General features: G+C 38.4%; 1 pseudogene; it reads right to left on the bottom strand.

The window, feature by feature from the left end:
* Window positions 1-1,899: 1,899 nt before the first annotated feature.
* The window catches only part of LOC118776497, a 40,193-nt pseudogene continuing 22,977 nt past the window's right edge, over window positions 1,900-19,115 (bottom strand).

The following is a 19,115-nucleotide window of genomic DNA, read 5'->3' as shown; positions in this document are numbered from 1 at the left end:
CTAAGCCCCTGACAACAGCAATGCTTACATCGCCATGTAAAGTATGGTTAGTTTTATTTCGCTTGCTAGTAATCAAGCTAATGTGGAGGTCCACAGTTATTTGTAGGTATAGATCTACAGAACTAACCAATCAAAGATCATTTTGGAGGTAGCCAAATGAAGTCAGCTAGCTAATCAAATGATGGTTTAAAGGATTTATTATGATTGGGTGTGTAACTAACAGATATCCAGCTAATTGTTGCTATAACAGATATATTTGTTAAATGGGAGAGTTGCATCATTAATGTCATGTTCGAGTTCTGTGCTCAGGCACAGTTAGCGATCACACTGATGCATACCGTGCCCGAGTCCAACTGAACAAAGCAATCACACTAGTCAAAAGAACTGGAATTTGGGGTTCAAATGTGCTTGGGCACGGTACGGATTGCCTAGTGTGAGTACACCCTAATACTGGGTAGGGCCTCCCTTTGCTCTCAAAACAGCCTCAGTTCTTCATGGCATGGATTCCACAAGATGTTGGAAACATTCTTTTGAGATTCTGGTCCATGTTGACATGATTGCATCACGCAATTTCTGCAGATTTGTCAGCTGCACATTTCAGCTATGTCAGCTGTGAATCTCCTGTTCTACCACATCCCAAAGGTGTTCTATTGGATTCAGATCCGGTGAATGGGAAGGCCACTGAAGAACATTGAACTCATTGTCATGTTCATGAAACCAGTATGAGATGACTTTTGCTTTGTGACATGGTGCATCATCATGCTGGAAGTAGCCATTAGAAGATGGGTAAATTGTGGCCATGAAGGGATGGACATTGTAAGCAACAATACTCAAACAGGTGGTGGCATTTAAACGATTATTGATTGGTATTAACGGGCCCAAAATGTGCCAAGAAAACATTCCCCACACCATTGCACCACCGCCTCCAGCCTGGACTGTTGACACAAGGTAGGTTGGGTCCATGGATTCATTCTTCTGGTGCCAAATTCTGACCCTACCATCTGTGTGCCTCAGCAGAAATTGAGATTCATCAGACAGGGCTACAATTTTCCGGTCTTCAACTGTCCAGTTTTGTTGAGCCTGTACCCACTGCAGCCTCAGCTTTCTGTTCTTGGCTGACAGAAGTGGAACCCAATGTGGTCTTCTGCTGTTGTAGCCCATCCACCTCAAGGTTCGACGTGTTGTGCATTCTGAGATGCTTTTCTGCTCACCACAAGTGGTTATTTGAGTTACTGTAGCCTTTCTGTCAGCTCGAACCAGTGTGGCCATTCTCCGTTGACCTCTCTTGTTAACAAGGCATTTCCATCCACAGAACTGCTGCTCACTGGATGTTTTTTGTTTTTGGCACCATTCTGAGTAAATTCTAAAGACTGCCGTGTGTGAAAATCTCATGAGATCAGCAGTTACAGAAATACTCAAACCAGCCCATCTGGCACCAACAATCATGCCACGGTCGAAATCACTGAGATCACATTTTTTCCCCATTCTGATGGTTGATGTGAACATTAACTGAAGCTCCTGACCCGTATCTGCATTTATGCATTGCACTGCTGCCACACGATTGGCTGATTAGATAATTGCATGAATAAGTAGGTGTGCAGGTGTGCTTAATAAAGTGCTCAGTGAGTGTATATCATAGCCACCCTGTGGATGGAGGTTAAGTGTAACTCAGGGCCATGGTAGGAGCGTCCAAGCATCTGTTCACGTGGCCCTGGATAACCTGGATAACCAACCAATCCTACTACCGCCACATACAACAAGAGCAACTACAACAACATTGTGACCATACACATCATGCCCAGAAACACAAGCAGATGTAAATGCAGTCCTTCTCTAAGACCTGCACTCACAGTCACCTCTGCCAGCGTCGAAGGGATTTCTACTGTGAAACAGAACATCTTAGCTGAGCTGTGCAGCAATCTCCAGTGTGACATCCTGTGCCTTCAAGAGACACAGAGAGGAAGGTCCAACCACCGCCCAACCATACCTGATATGATCCTGGCTACTGAACGCCCTCACTGACAATATGGCAGTGCCGTATTCATTAAAATAGGCTGAATTATAGAAGCAACATCAATGTCCGAAGAGAATAACATTGAGGTTCTTACTGTTGAGCTAAACAGCATTGTAGTAACTTCTGTCTACAATCCACCGCCACTAGACTTCAAGTTCCCCTACGCTGTTCCAAGTGTACACAACAAACCGCAAATCATCACTGGAGACTTTAACAGCCATAGTACCCAATGGGGGTACAAAGAAACCAACAAGGATGGTGAAGCTGTAGAGAAACAGATGGACACCAACCAACTCATTCACGACCCCAAGCTCCCACCTTCATTTCACAGTACCCGTTGGAGACACAGTTACAATCCAGATCCGCTCAAAGACATATCGCACGAGGCTGTAGAGTGGAATACATCCCTGGACTTTCTAAAGAAAGTGCTAAACTCTATGACTACTATGTAGACATGTACCAGACCAATCCTTTCTCAGACGAAACAACTGCCAAAGGCAAAGAAGTGATGGAAAGCATTTCTCAAGAATGCAAGAAATCCTGGCATTCCTTGATTGAGTCAATGGACATTGACATGCAACAGCAAAAAAGCATGGTCAACCATCAGAAAGCTTTGTGATGACCCAAAAGCAGCCCTCAGCACCCAAAGGGTTCTGCCAACCAAGTTGCCCACCAACTGCTTGTCAAAGGTACAAGTGGAAAGAGAAAGAAAAAGATCAAGCTTGACCACAAAAAGTACAGCAATGACCCTGGCTTCACAATATCCTCCATCATGGAAGAGCTGAACACTGTCATCTCTTAAGTTAAACCTGGAAAAGCTATTGGCTTGGATTACATCATAACTGCTTTGGTCCTAAGGCTAAGTACTGGCTCCTAAAGCTGTACAACCACTGCTTGAGATCTCATGAGATACCCAAGATCTGGAAGAAAGCTCATGTTCTCGCTCTGCAAAAGCCAGGGAATGATCTATCAGTTCCAAAGAACTATTGGCCCATCTCGCTACTGAGTCACACCTACAAGCTTCTTGAGCGCCTCATTCTTAAGAGTTGCTCCTGCTGTTGATGAACACCTCATCCCTGAACAAGCAGGTTTCCGTCCAGGCAACAACTACCCAAATACTCAACCTCACACAATACATCAAAGATGGTTACGAGGAAGGGAAGGTAACTGGAGTCATGTTCATCGACTCGTCAGCTGCCCATGATACTGTCAACCACAGATGCCTTCTCTATAAAATCTTAGAGATCACTAAGGACATCAAGCTGATGGAACTCATTGAAAGCATGCTTGCTAACAGGTGCTTCTTTGTTGAATTGGGTGGGAAGAAGAGTAGACAGAGAACACTCAACACCATCTAGCGAGGGAAGCAGACGGTTCATTTATGCAGATGTTCAAGACAACGATTTCAGAGTTGCAGGATAAAGACTCTCCAATGCTTCCAACGAGCTGACACCGTACTCCTAAGAAAACCACCTTTGTGCTAATCCATTCAAAACACAATTGTGTGCCTTCCACCTTAGAAATCATGAAGCCAAGTGCAAGCTTGAAGTTACATGGTCAGGAACAACCCTCGAGAACTGTGAGCATCCAGTTTACCTTGGAGTCACCTTAGACAGATGTCTCTCCTTCAAACACCATTGTAGAGAAGACAAAAAGCAAAGTGAAGTCCAGAACCAACATCATTATTCAGCTGACTGGTACAACTTGGGGAGCAAGTTGTGGTGGAAAATTTTGTGTAAAAGTGTATACCCCATATGTAAATCATAAGCATTGCTAGTATATGTTAGTTTTTGATTTTAACCACAGTTATTGATATATTAAATTAGCCATTTACTCTGTCTTTACTATGCATATGGAGGTCTGGAAGTGTATAAGGAAATCAGACAATCCAATATGTTAGCCTTAAAATGGGTTCTGCATGTTTATAATATTAGTTAAAGTGTATAGTCCATTCCAGGATATGTCTTGTGGGTGTTTGTGTTATTTGTTATATTTGCCCCCCCCTTGTGTGTTTTATGGTGCTGGACACCTTGATATAGTGTGTGTTTGTCTAATGGAGATCAAAGTTGTTCAGAGTCCTGTCGCTGCTCCGGGCTCCTGCTGTGTGCCAGGATTACATTTTATAATTACTCTGCTGTGTGTTACAAGCCCACCCCACAGGCGCGGTGTATGCCTGGTCTACCCCCCTGACTAGCTATACCCCAAATCTAGACATGGGAAAGAAATGAAGCTAAACTGATTATCTGAAGGTTTGGGCCCTAACCTAGTATGTGTTGTGGGTACATGTAAGGCACGGGTCTAACCCGAACAAGATGGAACAAGAAAAGAAAACAAAACACAGCACGTCTGTCAAGGCAGCCCTCCCTCTTACCAGAGGAAGATGGCCGATGACAGATGGTTCAGTGCTGCTTCCAGGCCTCCTGGCCGGCGCCGTTGTTCCATCTTCTTCTTTCAATTATTTTTTTTTAAAGGTTGGAAAACACAAAAAAAGGAAAAGCAAAAAAAAACCCACACATGATGTGCCACGCAATGAGGCGAAATCAACGGGATGCATCCACAGATAGAAGGGCAGGTGTTCCTTCAAAATTCTTCTTATGCACCCAAAAAGACGGTATATAATCTTGTGGCTATACACGTAGCCAGACTACGAGGAGCGACCCCATTCAAAAAATGCCTAACGACACCAAAAACGCAACCCGTCTGCATGAAAGCTTTTTCCCAATGAAAGAACACAAATGCCCTCAAACAGCCCCCGCCAAACCAACTTCTACCACTTCTTCTTCTTTTCCCGCTACCTGCTATCACCTCCCTTTGCTCCCTTTGGTCTTTACAACTTACCGTTGAGGGAGGGACTGCCCTGCTTCGCTTTGGTAACGACACAATGCGTGCCAAATCAAAGAAATAAAATATAATAACCCATGTCAGTGTGGAATGAGCCTAACCTAACGTGTAATTACTATTGTCTGTCTAATTCAAAAGTCTTAAGGACGTTATACAACTTAAAGTATTCTGGTAACACTTAATAATAACTTTCATTAATACAGACATCCCACCTTGCACAAACTCATTTCAGGCAGGTAGCACCACCACCCCCATCCCCCACAACCCCCACAACCCCCCCCCACCCCCCGGTCGACCTCCAAGAGTGTATTTTTATATATTTTTTAATATATGTATTTTATATATTTGTTTCAATATATTTTTTATTTTGTGCTTTATATTTCAGATTTTGTCTAATCTGTAAACCAAGGTGGGTATATGCAGAAAATGTGACGTTAAAATATGCACTTATATTATATTATATGATATATTATTCAACTCATGGAGTCATTTATTATTCTATTACTTTACTTTACAAGGAGTTTGGCCTCATCACGTAGGACATCAATAGAGTGGCTCCTTAGCAGCTAGCCAATTAATTTAAATAACGATAGCTATGCTAATGAACGAATGACACCAGTTAAACTCACCTTAACATGTCTTTTACGGTCATTTAACCACCATGGGCAATAGAAAAGTCACTGTTGCAAACTGCAGCGAGTAACACTGTCATTATTTTGACCCCTATTAGGCAGGGGTACACTTTACACTGTAGTCTGGGGTGAAGTGCGTTTTATATTTTCTTTTTTTGGAACACTCCATCATGGTGCTGCAGGACACTAAACTGAACTGATGGACAATGAAAGAGAGAGAGGTCGACTGTAAAGCCCTCCCACAGAGAAAACTGGTCTACTTGGCACAAAGAGAGTCCAATCAATATGCTCTCTCTGTCACTCTCTCGCTACATCTGTCACTCGCTCTCTCGGTCTCTCTCTCGCCCTCTTGCTCGCTTGCTCTCAAAAAAAAAAAAAAAATCGATTTCCGGAATATTGTATATAATTTGCGGGAGTCAGGGAGCCGCTATCAATATGAAGGAGACTCCCGGAACTTCCGGGAGAGCCGGGATGTCTGTTAATACACCATTAAATGATCATTAGTAACTATGATCAAATCTTTATTTCATTAGCACTACATATATAATATATGAAAAATATATCTAAATAACAGTTAATGTAGCTACTACTGTGTATATTAATAGTTACAAATGATGTACACAATATTTTCATGCATACTTACACCATATCCCTTCATTGATAGATAATGAGTTGTTCAACATCAACACGTTTATAAATCATTTCAAGCATGCAGTGCATCCAGGACAGATGTCCTTTGATTTCTTATTCAACAGGTGTCTTGTCTTAGTTGATAGGTGGTATTATACGAAGATGTTGATATCAAATATGCTTCCATGTAAAAGTCTTTTTACAAATGAGTACAAGGTAACTAAAGTTGAAAGCTGTGTCTAATTTCCAAACCAAGAGTAAATGTTTACTTTTGGCCAAGTGTAAAATCAGTTACAGTTACACATTGGAGTAATTCACCATTATGAAGCATTTGTTCATTATGTACAGATATTTTTGCAGTACCTGATCTAAAGTTGAACATGTTCAATGCTTGTTAAAGGTTGTACATTTTTAGAACAAGTAAACATGTAACACACATTTACAAATTACAGTAATGAAAGGACAAGACTGTAACAGAACATAGGCTGTTGTAAGACTGTAAAGGCTAATGATGCTTCATGAGTGGGATCAAGTTCATTTTTGTACTGTTCAATCTTATCTTGAACATTGAGATCAATTAAAATGGCTGCACACTTTTTAGCAAAATCCAGAAGTTTTTCTTTGCAGGTAAAACCACAAGCCAGCTCTTCATATTTCTCAGGGTGAGTTATTGTCAGCTCAGCAATGGAAGCCATGGTAACAGTGGTGTTCCTGTCTATCCCCACAGGATACGCCACAATTTTTGTAGTACTTCAGGACAGATTTGTATCTCCAAACAACTTCATCTGGATCCCGGGCTGAAAAAAACAAACAAACCAACACAGACAACCAAAACAGAATGCATCAGTTAGAAAATCATTTGTATTCACACATTCTAAAACAGCATGGTTGTTCCAATAATTTGAATCTGGCTATGTATGTGGAGATCTTAAGATGTTTTGTTGGAGTTAAAAAACTTCCCAAAATCTATCAACTAAAATATGGGAACAAAAATAATTAGAATGTGTATTTAGTATATTTCCATTTATTAACAAAATTGTCATAGCACTCTAATTCTCCAACCAATTCATTTGCTTGTTCCATGTGATAAGTGAGGAAACTTGCAACTATAGACTAATTCAATAAAACAAAAGTGAGTGAAACAGATGTATTAAAGAACCCAGATTACCTCTGTGACAGACTTCTGTCATTTTCTTGCTCCTCTTCTTCTTCCTGCCCTTCTTCTGTTTTTCTTTTTTATATTTTTCTTTCCCTTGTGTTTCTTTTCTTTTATGTTTTTCTTTTCCTTCTTCTTTATTTCTTCATCAGATGAAGATGACTCAGATAAGTATGCTGAAGTCCCAGAGGATTCTGACAGTGATGACTCAGATGGATAAGCATATTCAGTGGCCAGAGTCTTCACAGCTAAAGTCAAAGATCAGCTGTTAGTCAACAAATAACTAGCTAATACACAAGTAACTAACAAATACAACATCACTGTGTTGCATTGGACTGGGCTGAATCATTAATTGGATCATTGCATTTAAATAAAGCAAGTAAGATATAGGTCAGCATTTGGCTCCCCTTTTCAAGCATTTAGTTTTCTGAGGCCTCTGATTAGCCTTCATGGTAACTTACAACAGAGTTGTTGCTCTCTTTCTTGTAACAGTTCTGCGATCTGTGTGGACTTCTACTTTTGCCTGCTCTTTATCCAGCAGCCTCTTTAATTTTGAAGCAGACAAACTGTCTGTTGTTGACAAACTTAGCTACTGTATATAGTTCTCATGCAAGGTTGGCCACCTTCTTAGCTACTTTGGTCCACACAGTGCTGGTTGGCTAGCTCACAGGTTGCACATGAGATTCAAAAATGGTAGTTAGCTAGCTAGCTAGCCAGCTAACGTCAAGGGTAACTATCTAAGATGATGTTACTTGGCTTATACTAGTTGGCTCACTTACTAGTTAGCGAGTGGCTCACGCCAGCTAACGTAATCTGCATTGGTAGCTAGCTGTTGCTAAAAGATGGTTGTAAACTAACAATAGCCTAATGAAGCAGGTGTAGTTGGGAAGGTATAAACACAGCAAAAGCATGGCAGCCTAGCAAATTAATTGTGTCTGGACTGTTGCAATAAAAAAGATGCCTACCTGAAGTGCACGGTTGCGGTGCCTCTTCAAAATGTCGCTTCTGCTTAGATGCTGGCATCACTCCATGAAGTGATCCCCTGGACCTGGTAAAGTGTCCCACCATTTCACTACTGTAGCTGATATGCACCAGTGTGAGCAATTCCACAAGCTGCCTTAGTTATGATTGGCTCATGACATTCTTTATTTACAGTGTTGTCCAATGATGTAGTACTTGAATTGAAATTATTCAGTTAAGCAAATTCAAGTTTCCTTCCTCACTTCCCTTCTTTAGTTCATTGTCAGGGGCATTTGATGCAATCAGCATGGATGTAGTGTATGAATTTAGGAAATTAACTGAAAAAGGAAAATCAAAGAAACAGCATTTAAAACTGATTAAGTGGCTTATGAATACTGGCTTACTATGAAAAAAAATGCAACACCTGTGGCCACAAAATGAAATTGCAATGAGGAATTGTATAGACTGTTGTGCATGGTAAGTATGCTGCAGCTTGGAGAAACTGACCCTGGTAAGACGACAAAACGTTACCTTATTAAAAAGCACAATGGGAGCATATTTTGCAGTTTACTTCACAGTAAACCACAGTGTCTGCTATGTAGACCTCAGGACTGATGCACATACTCAGCATATTAAAAGGGCATGGTACACATATAAAGAAAATGTGTGGAGGCTAAGGGGAAACAGATTGGAGGAGTTACTGAAGGACCACCTTAATATTATAGAGTGTGCTGAATAGTTAGCTAAAAAGCACAAATTATGGGGTACTACGAAGATTGTTTCATGACATTTCACAACGATACAGATAGCTGGCTTTACCTAAGGTATTATCTGTCCAAAACAAAACAACTTGAAAAACTACTAACAAAAAAGGTTTTATTGCCCTGAAGGGTGGATTCTTTGGTTTGGAGGATTTGGGATTCCTTTGGCAAACAATGTATTTTTTTGCTGTGAATACTTCCCAGTCTTGTCCTTTATTAGTGTAATTTGTAAATGTGTGATACATGTTTACGTACAGGTTCTAAAAATGTACAACCTTTAACAAGCATTGAACATGTTCAACTTTAGATCAGGTACTGCAAAAATATCTGTACATAATGAACAAATGCTTCATAATGATGAATTACTCCAATGTGTAACTGTAACTGATTTTACACTTTGCCAAAAGTAAACATTTACTCTTGGTTTGGAAATTAGACACAGCTTTCAACTTTAGTTACCTTGTACTCATTTGTAAAAAGACTTTTACATGGAAGCATATTTGATATCAACATCTTCGTATAATACCACCTATCAACTAAGACAAGACACCTGTTGAATAAGAAATCAAAGGACATCTGTCCTGGATGCACTGCATGCTTGAAATGATTTATAAACGTGTTGATGTTGAACAACTCATTATCTATCAATGAAGGGATATGGTGTAAGTATGCATGAAAATATTGTGTACATCATTTGTAACTATTAATATACACAGTAGTAGCTACATTAAATGTTATTTAGATATATTTTTTTCAGATATTTTCAAGTACTAATGAAATAATGATTTGTTCACAGTTACTAATGATCATTTAATGGTTATTAACCCTTTTGCATGTACGGTCACACCGGTGTGATTAGCCATTTAGTGTGTATGGTAAAACCGGTGCGATTAGAACACTAGATTGGAAAAATTTTAGCTTTGAGGAAACAGCGATTTAACGGTAAAAATGTAGCAAATGCAGTGGTGTAAACTATGAGGACCTTAATAACGTTAATGAAAACATAACAAACCATGTAACGTAACACACGCACTACATAGCAGAAAATAAATTGCGTGCGAAAGGGTTAATGAAAGTTATTATAAAGCGTTACCAGTATTCTGGTATGGGCTCCCCCTCTGAGCCAGGTTCTGGTCAAGGTTTCTTCCTTTTAATTAGGGAGTTTTTCCTTGCCACTGTTGCCTGTGACTTGCTCTCAGGGGTTCTCAGGCCTGGTAACAATGTAAAGCTGCTATGTGACAACTTGTGTTGTAAAAAGTGAACAAATATACAAATAAGATTGAATTGAACTGAATTCTGCAACTCCTAAGTTTGCTCTGCAGTGTCACCATTATTGGTAGTTAACATCTACTGTAGTTATGCTGCAGTGTATAGATGGTGACTAATTGAAAAATAGGAACATTGGAACATCATTGGACAATTTTGCAAGTACAACCATCATAAAAACACTTTTGAAGAAATATGTAGTCTGAAAAAAAATCTGAGCGTTTCAGAGATAATGGAAAACTGCTTAATCTGACAATGTCAAAAATATTAAAGTGAGCAACTGAAACCATGCGTGATTTTTGCCTATTTTCTTAGTACCTATTTTCCTAGTCTGTCATGGCTGAATGACCTATATCAGTGTTCCCTTATGACAAATATTTTGGCACACTTACAATCTATCTGCATCTTTGGTGAGGTAGAGATGGGGGTTTGATGAACTCCACTACTCCATGAGTACATAATAGGTGAGTCCCCCACGGCCTGACATGGCAGGACCACAGACGTCCCCTCAATGCTGCTTATTTTTGCCACGAAGGACACAATGACAGGAGGAACTGAAATTGAAACAGAGAGAGGGGGTATATGATGAATTACACATTAAGAATTTGAAACACACATTTGGAAACTTCTTTCTGACCATTTCATTCTTTTGTCTGTAACAAATGGCCATGGAATTGTCTAAATAATTTCTTTTAAACCCTTCTATTTGTAAAATAAAATTTCTGCTGTTGAAAACAAACCATCCTCCATGACAACACGTCATATCTGAATAATAAACAAAAACATGCATGCGTACAAAATTAAAACAGGAGTCCGCTGTACTGACACGTCTAGCCTCAGGTTTCTGAATAGTCCTGGGTAAGTTTAAGGTTACCTGTCACATGTAGTGATGCTGTCCCCTGTGCATGACCTACAACGTTGGATGCCTCACATGTGTAGAAGCCCTCATCATAACTTTTCACTGAGGAGATGTACAGAGTGGCATTTCTTTCCCTGTGGATTACAGAGGCTGCTGAATTAGCACCATTAGTACAACACATTGATCCCTGATTTTATCACATAAATCATTTGTATTAAAAAAGAAGTACAATCCAAGAGATTATCTAAACAGAACTTTATTTCTTGTACAAACTACCTACAGTATATGCAGGAACGCTCTTTTAGATGGAAAATATGTAAATACTGCCTAAAAAAAAACACAGAGCATGTTTATGCTACTGAAACATGTCGCAATCCAAAATCTAAAAAAAAAAAAAAAGAAAATTGACATTATATCGGCTAGGCAACTCCTGTGCTGTAAACCCCAGCAGGGAATCAAACTAACAACCTTCTGGTTATGAGCCCTGCTACCACTATGCCACACTGCTGCCCTTGTGTTATTCCTTGCGAATAACACAAATTTATTCCAGAAAACATCAGGGTAAGATTTATTGACTTTTTATATAAAATCCAAAACCTCCATTCTAGTTTTTAGAAGCTGTGACTAGTTGTGAATTCATAGAGGCTCTGAAGGATCATAGTATTAGAGGGTTCTCTGAAAACTACAGGAAAATGGTCACTGACCTGCACAATTTTTAGAATGGCTACAAAAAAATTGCTAAAAAATGTAATTTTCACTCTAGTGTCCATTATAAAAAAGTATATGTCTAGTATAGTGGCAGTGAGACCAGAAAGAACTACAAGTACACCTTGCTATATAACTTATATAAATAAGTTATAAATCCAAAGGCAAAAGTTGGTGATCACCAAATCTAACTGGCATCTTCAAGATACAGAAAGTATCAAAAAGTTAAAATTCAACATCATCTGCATCAATGTGGCAGTTATGGCTGTGTTAAAAGGAAGAAGCCTCTTATGCAGTCAAGCCACATAAAAAACATCTGTGAATTGTGCAAACTGTATCTAAGAGACAACTGGAGGCATGGACAGATGAAAATTACAGATGAGCTTATTTCTTATCAGTGTTACATTTTGGATTAAAAGAGGAAACCTATGTTGAAAAATGTCCAAATGTATTTATTTATTTATTATTTATTTATCATTTACTACGGTCCCGGATAAGATAAAGGGAGCAATTGGCCCCAACAAGTGCCAAGAGGCTCAAATTTCAGAAAATAGACATTTCAGCATGACAATAGTCAAAAGTATCTAAGAAATGCTTCATCACAACCAAGCTGTGCAATTGCTGCAAACAACAGCTGAGAACCTAACAACTGCAAATTCCAGTCTTGCACATAGTGCAGCAAAGAGGTTTGCTTAAAAGATGCCCAGATTTTTCTAGTTTTGGAACATAGAGTGCAGAGCAAATTTCCTCTTCCTTTTATCACCTTCAAAACTACAAATCAGGTAGGGACAATGATTACAAGTCCTACAGTTAAATTTAAATCTGTGTGTCTGGAAAAACAGAAATTTCAGCAATGAAACTTGCATGGGTCATAAAAAAATCAATGTGTAATCTTCACAGTTATACAGCAATACAAATATATTCCTTTACCAGCACAACGATGAGGAAGGCTTTGCCTGAAACATCAGACAGTGTGCCTGATGGTCATTAAGTAATTAATTTACAGTCATTAATTTATTTTACTTATTTATTTATTTCTTCTTCTTATTATTATTATTAGTATTATTATTAATGCATATTTTAGCCTCTTAAATAGACATTATGGGGCTAATTCAGACTTAAGCCCCTTTTTAAACCCCTCATAAGTTACTTCTGTAACTACTGTTACTACTAGAATTCACTATATTTATTTAATTAAAAAATGTAATGGTTTGGCTGTAACAGTCTAACATATTGATTTGGTGTAATGGTATGGCTGCAATGGTTTAACGTATTGATTTGGTGTAATGGTTGTAATGGTTTAAACGTAAAGGTTTGGTTGCAATGGCTTAACACACTCGCTAGCTTTACCTCCTAGTTGGTAGATTGTCTGGCCAACCTTTGGAATTTTGTCATGCAGTACTTCTAATATTGTTGACTCTATGGTTTTTCACTTGTGTTGTGTTGTACCTCACTTTTAAGTCGCTTTGGATAAAAGGGTCTGCCAAATGAATAAATGTAATATTAAACGTGTACTGTGCTTAGGTAGCTAACTATCTGTACACTTTTTCTTCTATGACCACAGCTAATTATTACTATCTAGGCAGTGGGATGTTGGAACCAGAGATTTAAACTGTGTCCCAAATTCCTCACTAGCACAATGCATACTAATTAGCTATATAGTATCTTAATTTAGTAAGTACTTTACACTAAATTTTTTAGCATGCATCAATAAGTACACAAGTACAACAACATACATCAGTTGTGAATGTACCTCTCTGTCAGAATTCTAAATGAACAAATTCTTACATTACATTATTGTCACTTAGCAGACACTCTTATCCAGAGTGACCTACATAGGTTACAATTTTATCCATGTATACAGCTGGATATTTACAGAGGCAATGTTGGGTTAAGTACCTTACCCAAGGGTACCACAGTATAGAATTGAACCAGCAACCTTTTGGTTACAATCCCTGCTCCTTACCACTATTCTGGACTGCACCCCCAATGTTAGCTGCAGCAGAGGCTAGCTAGGCATGTAATGCAGTGAATCAATAGTGTAGCAGACTAACTTCTTTGTACTAGTTACCTCAGAGAGTACTAGTCACTCAACCAAATGACAAGACCTTTACCCAGGATAATGATAAAGGTGAGTGGCTTTAATTACAGTCAGTGAGTTTTTTTTAGCAGGTCCTACCTGACTAGCAGGTGAATTTACCTCAGTTTGCCAGAAGTTAAAATGTTAGACTGCATCTGACTTTGTTAGCCTACCTAGTTATATTGTGCCTCTTATACAGTGCCTAAGTAGTGTTCTGACCTAGTGTCGCTCGAAAACAACTGATGAAAAACTGTTAAAGCAAGTGGCTCGTTTAATCATATTATGTAGAAAATAAATAAACAAACCCAACAGTGGCATGAGGCCGACCTCCCAATCCAATGTAGCAGAGGGGAACTCATTAATCAAAACGCTTGTTGAAATGATCTTATTTTGTGTCTACGAAAAAGTCACGTTAGAGTCATGAAACATGCGGAATCACCCAATTTCGTTCTTACTCTTGTTTTTACGATAATGTACCCCAACTGTTCTTAGGTTCATGCTTGTGCATGTTATCTGTAATTACCATATGTAAATGCCCCGAAAATCACATAGAAGATGATTGTAACTTCCAACTTGCAGGCATAGCTGGAGAAAGGGAAAAAAGGATTTTTTTCCTTTACAGAGATGTAAACAATTCTGACAGAGGAAGATTTTTTTTTTGTAGTGTAAGCAGTGGAGTGTCCATAACATTGTTAATTCACTAGTCAAAATAAGCACAATTTTGACACGACTCATTAACTAAATAAATTTTTAGATTAAAAAAAATGTGTCATCATGTTTTCTTGTCTAATAATGAAATTTGTATCTGACACACAGAGTAGACTTTACTGATGTAAACCATGGGTAAAAGTGCATGGTTATGTGCAATTCGTACCATACCATCAATTCTGCGAGTCTGAATCATACCCCTGTAGGGTATGTTGTTCATCTGGTGGCAAGCAAATGGCCACAGTGGAGGACAAAACAGACCAACATTATCTTGCACATCTCTGCTGTGTATACAGTCTTGCTGCATGTGTCCAATCACATCCACCAGCCTTTTAGCACAGTGATTATGGAAAAAGCTCTTCATGGAAAATGGAAAAGCTCTTCACATCTGCCTCGCATGTCAGGACATATGGCTTGCTGAGCCCAGAAAGGTCTTACTTACGCTATAGTGACCTTCCCCCCTGTTAGCACTGATTGACCTTGTTTGGACCACTTAATGGAGGGAGGTGGGTGTCCTGACACCTGGCACTGGAACCACACCCCTGATCCCAGAGGAACAGTTGCCAACACTGGCCATACCTCCACAAAGGGGGGAGCTGTTGGGAATATAAAAACACACACCTCAATGCCACAATGAAGTCACAATGGCCACAGTGAAGTATCAATAACAAATCTATTACCATATAGTACAATGACATACCAAGCACATTCAGGTAAACCTTCCTGGAGGACACCGCTCTGAACAGGTGGGCATTGGATGCTCTACAGAAGTAGATTCCTCTGTCAGTGTCCTGAATGCTAAGAGAAACAAGTAGCACAGATTCCTGAATATTCTATGCATCACAAAGATGATTATTGACAGCTTATAACATTTTTTCAGAATTTTTTTTATCTGACCATATAGATGTCTCCATAATCAAGTCTCCATTTGTTCAGACTAAATTATTAAGGCTAGGATTCAATCAAACCATCAAGCAAAATTTTGGGATTCAATGTAATTACAATGTAACTAAAATATTAAGCCATATTCAGTCAAACCATTCTTATGCTCATAGGGATCTGCGTTATGTTTATAGAGCTCAAAATCCAGAAAACAGCAAATGCTGTGATCTGAAATAAAAGATTTCCAGTGCAGAAGAGGAAGAGATAACAGCTTCTGTCTACGGAATTGTTTGCCTGTCTGAACTATTTCATTATCTATTCATTAACTATTTCATGTCTATAACTATTTCATTAATGTTTTATCTTCAAATAAGGAAACAATGGAGCTCAATGAGGAATGACATGTCATACCTGGTTTATGGGAATAAAGTGTTTAATAAGCACTTTTCTAACATAAGCATTTTTCAACTTTTATGTTTTAGGAGTCTGTATAATGTGTTGATTTTTTCATAATAACAAGAAAAAATAGAATGTCATCTTTTACATTAAAACAATCTAGGTGAGAATACTGAGGAAAAGTGATTCATTTCAAATGTTCTATTTCCAGAATTTAGTGGCAACACAGTATTCAGAATAAAAAAACAAAACAAATGATTTCATATCAATGGGTATTTGTTTTGCTTCCTTGGCTTAAAATAAAGAAATAAAAGACCAGTCAACACTGTTCACTGATACGAAGTTTCACTGTTTTCAAAACATGCATGTGTAATATCATGCTATAATTTAACATACAGTGCATAAAGTAACCAAATATGCACATGGTTATTTTCATTATTCCTCTGAGAACTATATATTTGATGTTTGAGGTAAGGTTTGAATCTTCAGCAGTCTGCCTGGTGATGAGTACATACGTGAAGTAATACAATGTAGCTAAAAAAAATCATAGCATGTACGAAATCATTATAAGCCTGTGTATAGGTAGAATTTAAGAGAAATTTGCATGAATTTGCCAGCATTAAACCTGATAAATATAAAGTATTTTTTGTTAATGAGTAAATGTAAATCCAATTCCAGGGGCTAAGCTGCTCATACAGAATGTATTGTAGCTCACAATGCACACTCCAGTAGAAAGGATGGATAGCCTAAATCTGAATCAGCATCAAATTCCCTATTGTGTACTTTTACTGTAGATTATGCTTATGTTTTACTTAAGTATGTACTGTTGTCTACAACAGAGTATCTTGCATAAATTTTCAAAAGTGGTGAGTTGTGTTCATGTACCGTATTTCTAAATGCTTTATCAAAAGCAATTGTTCATTCTTTGTCAGTCACATGACCTATGACTGTAATTAATAACAGCCAGCCATAAATTCTAGCATTGGTCCCATGGAAACAAAACAATAGCTTGTTCTTCACTATAAACTACTTAGTTTTCTGCCATCATCTGTAGTTTTTAAATGAGATTTGTAAATGAAACCTGGGACCATAATGTGTTGAGATAACCCTAAAAATTTGTGAACATGCTCAAACATTTCATATATATCAATAAGTACCAAAAAATAAATTATGACGGGTATAAAAATAAATGACGGGGTTCCATTCACAGTCAACTGAAATGCAGACAAAAAATAATTTATGTAAAATAGTTTTTGTTAATAATCTCAGTAATATGATTTCTGTCTGTGCATATTGTTTTATGTCTTCATTACAACTAGTATGGACTTAATTCCCAATTTACACTGAGTATAATAGGTTAGGAAATCCCTTGTATGCCAAGTCCACAGCTTGAGAGACGACTACACCATGTGCAGAAATGCTGAAGTTGTTATTATGCAGCTGGCCTTTTCTGTTGTGGAAATTCTTTGTGGAGACAGTGAAATCTGCTTCTTCCAACTTCCCGGTTCCCATTTTTATGACTCTACATGTGGTCTCATGTGCCCTGTTGATTACATAATTGAAATATTGTTTATGTCAGTTATAGATTTCATGAACTAGAAATGCATATGTAAATGACATGAGCTAGCTGTTGTAATAGAGCTGTGCATCTGCAAGCGGTCATGAGAATAGAGTCAGACATGGTTTTTGGAGGTATCCACCAGGGAAATGACATTCTACTGGAGGAGACTGTGTTAAAATAATTTTTTTCTCCATCACCAAGAACCACAAAGTTTAAAGTCATAAATACTATGTAGACATTGGGATAGAAGGAGACAATTGGGGGTGCACTGTGGTCCCGTCTGGGGGTGCAATGCACCCCTACAGCCGCCATAGCACCGGGCCTAGCATGCCACCTCAAAGCAGCAATCTGTCAGCAACTCAAAAGACTAGAACAGTTTGTGAGAAGTCCTAAATACCTGCTGAGACAGGAGAAGTTCAAGTTTAAACTATCTTGACAAATGGCTTCTACTACTACTACTTAGGAGTAAGAGTAGGACCAAATTGGCATCACTCCCAGAAATTTTAGGCATTAAAGACTCTTGCTAAGATGTTTGACATATTTCATTCCAGGTTCTTTAACTGTACCTATGTTGGAATGTTGTGTGTGACTTGCTTTGCTTTATTAAACTGTGCTATGCTTATGTGGATATTTGCAATATTATCTACTGTGTTTTCTTTAGTGAATAAAAAAATGATGAGCCAAGAATAAAGTTCTTTGGGTACTACTCTGCTGACATCTGAACACCTCACAGCATGCCTGAGATCAATGAGATGAGCAACCCCTGCCAAAATACTCACCCCTGACCCCCTGACCTCAGCAGAAGGAAGCCAATTTGTTTCACCGCTGTGGGCTCCCAGTCACTGTCATCTCACAACATATTGCTGTGGAGCTCAGCTTGCAGTCAAGGCAAGCGTCTTAACTACTAAGCTACATGGGAGCCCTCTCTATCATTTATTAATAAATATAACTACACTGTTTATGATTTGCAGAGTATTTGTTTCTGTATTTTAACAGAAGAATGATTCTGAAGATCTGTGAACTTCAAAAATCCATGTGTAATGTTGTATTCCTTGTGGTGTATCAGAGAGGTATGAACAGGGAGTGCATAATGTTAACCCCTTGTTGCATGATTTGTTACCATGCACAGTGTCTTATTGATTCAATTTTGTGATAGCCTATTGTCAGCCCTCCGCATCAACTGTTGTGAATGAACAACTCTCTTGTCCTCCTCTTACAAGAAAATGGCACAACCATCCACACACAAAGAGCTATTGTATGTATAAACTACTTTTTCTTCTCAAACAAATTAAAACTTGCAAAATTTTTATACTACCAAAAATTTTACTACACTCACACTTGGATGACAATGAAGTGATGCTCCTCCTGGTAGAATCCTGGTAGAATATACTTTGTTCAGATTTCAGTTGTTCTCCTGAATAGTTTTCTAAAGTTTTAGCCACATACGATCTGTCAGATTGAGGCATTAAGATGGTTTTTCATTAACAATTCTGTTGTTTCTATGTTGTCCTAATTATTTGCATCCTAATTCCAAATATCCAAACATGTCCTGGAATATATTTGCATACATGTTTCTGTCTGATGTCTGATAAGGGCACTAGTATCAGAAGATGTTCAAAATCCCAAAGCACAACAGATCTCTCTCTTTATTTCTTACAGTACTC

This window comes from Megalops cyprinoides, chromosome 4, assembly GCF_013368585.1.
Source record: "Megalops cyprinoides isolate fMegCyp1 chromosome 4, fMegCyp1.pri, whole genome shotgun sequence".
NCBI classification, from domain to species: domain Eukaryota; kingdom Metazoa; phylum Chordata; class Actinopteri; order Elopiformes; family Megalopidae; genus Megalops; species Megalops cyprinoides.
The sequence above is the reverse complement of the archived record's forward strand: the minus strand, read 5'-3'. Positions and strand labels throughout refer to the sequence as shown.